The sequence below is a fragment of the Pan paniscus genome, chromosome 4 (assembly GCF_029289425.2).
Source record: "Pan paniscus chromosome 4, NHGRI_mPanPan1-v2.0_pri, whole genome shotgun sequence".
NCBI lineage: Eukaryota > Metazoa > Chordata > Mammalia > Primates > Hominidae > Pan > Pan paniscus.
The window spans coordinates 133,138,797-133,143,299 of NC_073253.2; the positions used below are offsets into that span (position 1 = coordinate 133,138,797).

The following is a 4,503-nucleotide window of genomic DNA, read 5'->3' on the forward strand; positions in this document are numbered from 1 at the left end:
CAAGAAGAAAGCCTCTAGCTGCATGAACTCAAAAGAACAAGAAAGAAATCCATAGGTTTCAGAAATAACTCCATGGTAGCTCTATGGCTTGGCCCTTTGTTTGTGTGCCAGATGATAAGGGACAGTTGGTTTCTAGGAACTTGTTCCCATAAGAGAATATTCCAACTATCCGAGGAATGAATTCCCTTTTAATTTAAAAAAAAGCGGGGGAGGGAGATGCTTTTTTGGAAATCTAAAAGATCCAAGAAGAGCAATTGTATGGAGGAAGAAAAAAAATTTAGTAAAATTTAAACTTTTTTAAAATGTTTAATATATAGTATCTAAATACTTGCCAATATGCATTTCCCAAATATAATTGCCCAGTGTTGTATTTCTCCATCTCAGCTAATGGAATGCTGAAGGATAAAGAAGCAAGTGTAGCACACTGGAGCAAATACCCAAACTGACACTGAAATTAGAAGCATCATGCTTTTCATAAAGGAAAGTTAAGGTGTGGTCAGTAGCAGCTAGAACTGAGCCCGTCAGTTTTTGGCAACCATGGACCTGAGTTTCAGGGCTTTGACAGTATGAGTGACAGCACCATGTTCTCTTTTATTCCTTAAACCAGATGCAGAGTCCCTGCAGCAGCCTGTCAGGATCCACTTGTGTAGTACCCTCTGTGTTTACCAAGGTAACCTCTCCATACTGCATGATGGAGTTTAGATTTTATAAATAAGTTGTAGACATTAGTGAAGCGGTGAGAAGAAAAAAAGGGGAAATCAGAAAGGATTTCAGAGATTATTATCCGTTATATATGAGAAAAAATGAGGCTGAAAAGGGGTGAAATGATTTGCTCAGTGTCACAGAGCAATTCATGGTTTACCCTGTGCTCTTTAGACTTCTGCTCTGTGGCCGTCCTCCACCTCTGGAGGGCAATGCTTAAGACTGTCCCCTCCAAGGAGACTGCTTTGCCTGACCTCAAAATATAGTCAAATTCTCTTAACTAGCCATAAAATGCCATTCTGAAGAAGTCAACAAGCAAAGTAGTAACTAAGTCCTGATTAGGTCACAGCCAGGAATCACTATCTTCCCTCTCACCCACTGGAAATAGCACAATTCAATCACCCAGGTCAAACCAAAACTAGGGCTAAGCCTTCTCTGGGCTCTCTGTCTCCCAATTACCAAACCTGGCAGAATTGGAATAAATGCCCATTGCTGGCTCAAAGTATGAAATGCAGGGCAGGGATTTAATCTGTACCAGATACAGGATGGGAGACAAACAAAACAATGTCATTAAGAATAAGTGACATTGCTATTGATTCTGGAAGCTTGTTTTCAACAGATGCTGTCACGTACATGTCTGTTATTTCTACAAGTCTCTCCTGCTGCATTCCTTCCCTATAAGATGCCCTGAGACCTCTGGGCATCAAGCCTGAGGGTTAGGCTGGTCCTTAGTCTCACCTGTAGAAAGACCTCAGATTCCCGCTCTCTGGTCTCACTGCCAAGTTACAATCTGAAATATCATTCTAGATTCCAGGGTACTCTGGGGTTGCAGGTAGAGGGAGGAGAAAGATCAGGATTTAAGGGGTAAATTTAACATAAATGCCATCCATTCATTTATACATTGTGATACTAAACTAGCTAAAAACACTTTTTATATATCTGTATAACTCTTACTCTTTACAGGAAGTTTTCAGACCTTTGTGAAATGAACCTCAAAACCCCACACATTTTGCTAGCCCTATTTCATAGACAAAGAACCTGAGTTCCAGAGAAGTTAATAGTCTTTTCCAAGTTCCTATAACCAGCTTCAATCAGCCAGTGGCAGAGTTAATATTTTGACCCAAGTTCCCTAATTCAGGGCTCTTAAGAAATTACAACATAGTACTCACTTCGTTATCCAGTTTCACTTTCTGTGGTTTCAATAACCCACGGTCAACTGCAGTCTGAAAATAGATGAGTAGAGTATAATAAGATATTTTAAGAGAAAGAGAGAGAGAACACATTCACATAACTCTTATTACAGTATACTGGTATAATTGTTCTATTTTATTAGTTGTTGTTAATCTCTTACTATGACTAATTTATAAATTAAACTTTATCATAGGTGTGTATTACAGGAAAAAACACAGTGTACACAGGTTTCAGTACTATCCATGGTCTCCGGGCATCCACTGAGGGTCTTGGAATGTGTCCCCTGCAGATAAGGGTTGATTACTGTACTGCCCATGCTACTGTGACCAATAATAAAGACTAAATCTGTGACTAGATATGTACTCAACAAAATAGTCAAATATAACAACAGAAGGAGTGTTCAGCCAATCTGTTTTCTAATTTGAATAAAATGGCTCCTGGTCAAGTGAAATAATAACTTTCTCATTAAATATAATTCTATGAAGATAAAAATAACTTACACCTGACTGTAAAGCACACTACAAAGCCCAAAAGAATGCCCGACAGCGCCTTAAGATACAGTCAGCTGTCAATAATTATGATTTAAAAAAAGATGCACTCTTACTGCAAATGGCATTTCAAATCATTGTAGATGGTATAACAGTTTCTTCCATCCTCTGAACTCTGTGTTTGTTCTTCAGCATCTTCAAGACATCCCTACAACCAGAGGTCAGTCGGTCATGTTTGAATGCAGAATCCAGACCACAGCCACAGTTCAAGTTCACTGGTACAGAGAGAACGTGCAGATAGCCAACTCAGATGACTTTCGGATTCTGAGGAAAAGTATCATGATAAGCCTTTCAATTGTTTTTAATTCCAGTTAACCTTGAAGTCTACTTCCTGTTTTAAAGTTTAATTGCTGATTTTTTTAAAGGCTTAAAGATTTGTGCTGTTAAACAATTATTATCTCAAATCCAAATGATTTCTCAACAATAACCAACAAAGAAAACTGTTTTGATGAAAGAGTAATTTTCATAGCTGTGAAAAGATTGGTTTATCATCATAAATTAATCTTATTTTCATAATGAGTTCTTGACATATAAACAAAAAGAAATATGAGAATAAACATATTTCTTAAAGGGTAAAAACATAAAAAAACTGATGCATAACTTTTTACTTTATTGGGTAATTTTCCTACAAGATAATTAATTTGGAGAAAGGTAGTAAGTATAATGATCTATCTCATGCTAAACAATGAATTTATACTTTATAAACAATTTCTCATTTAATCCTCACATAAACATTTTGAAATATGTGTTATTATCCTCATTGTTAAATAACTGAAATTAGAAATACAAAAAAATCTTGCTCAAGGACACAAGGCTAGTAAATGCTGTAGCCAGTGTTCAAATCCAAGATAGTTCTTACGCCAAATGAAGAAAATATACTCATTTAAATATTAATTCAAAATAACTAAATATTTACACATCATATATAGGGAAAAAATCTTTTTATTACACAAAGGATATGATATTTCTGTTAAAATAACATTTATTGGATTGTTGAAAATAAAGTAATACAAATTTGTAATAAACCTGGAAAATACATAACATGAAAAAATTAAAAATAGAGAAAACCATTATTAACCTTTCATGTATTTTTCTACAGTAATGCTACAGTATTTTTATAATGTAATATTCCATTTTATTTTAATCAGAGAAATTAGGAAAAAATGATTCTCTTCGGTGAAAAAGGCCACCTCAGTATTAGTGTGTTCAACAGTGGTTCATATTCAGAGAAGATATAGTCATCTGGTCTAATCTTCACGTTAGGGATGAAGAAAGTCTGGGTAAGTAAAGTAATTTTCACAAGGTCACAGAGCAATTTAGTGATAAAAGCAGAACTAAAATCAAGTTCTTCTACCCTGCCACTTATTCATTCCTTTATGCACCTTTTCTGAGTGTCTGAAGAATTTACTTACCGTCTGTGACTCCAGATTAGTCAATTTTGTATTTGTTTCCAGGTATTTCTCATATACATATGGCCCCTTCTCCCAACTAAATTATCATCACTTAAAATCTCTCTCTTTTTTCTTGTTTTATCTTTCAGAAGTTTATCATCCATTCCTGGTAAGTATAATTTCTTAAAATCTTGAAAATTGATTAAATCAACATTAGCATCAGAACACATTGTCCCCTAAGTCACTCTTGCCTTCATGAGCTCTTTTGAGGCTCCCCTACACCAACTCTTGAACTGACACAACAGAAGAAGCAAGATAGCTGGGATTTATCAGTGTTTTTATTCATATATTTATTCATTCAACATAGGTTTACTGAGTACAGACTAATGGTTAGTCTCTGTTCTTGGTATTAAGGAGACAGCAATGAACCAGACTGACAAGGTCCCTGCTCTCAAAGAATATGCATTCTCCCTGTAATCCCACTTGGTTTAGGATTTGTGACTCATGAACTTTATACAGAAGCAATAAGGAGATGTCCTGACATCGAACATCCAAACTGCTCACTGTCCAAGAAGTAGTTGTGGTGACCATCACACTGTGGCCATCTCTGTATTAACATGAGGTCTAAGCGTGATGGTAGTGATAATTTCTAGCTCAGTTCAGAATATGTT

The 4,503-nt window shown here is 35.8% G+C and overlaps 1 protein-coding gene across 2 annotated transcripts in view; it reads right to left on the reverse strand.

The window, feature by feature from the left end:
* Positions 1–4,503, reverse strand: part of KLHL3 (kelch like family member 3) — a 270,507-nt gene that overhangs the window by 237,678 nt on the left and 28,326 nt on the right. Inside the window, exons 3-4 of one of the 2 annotated variants that reach the window (XM_063604239.1) lie at positions 2,498–2,656; positions 1,872–1,925 (exon numbers count right to left, since the gene is read on the reverse strand). The gene's annotated coding sequence lies outside the window, so the exon portion shown is untranslated. Of the gene's footprint in view, positions 1–1,871; positions 1,926–2,497; positions 2,706–4,503 lie in introns of both variants that reach the window. The other variant, XM_055112976.3, reaches the window with a different exon arrangement.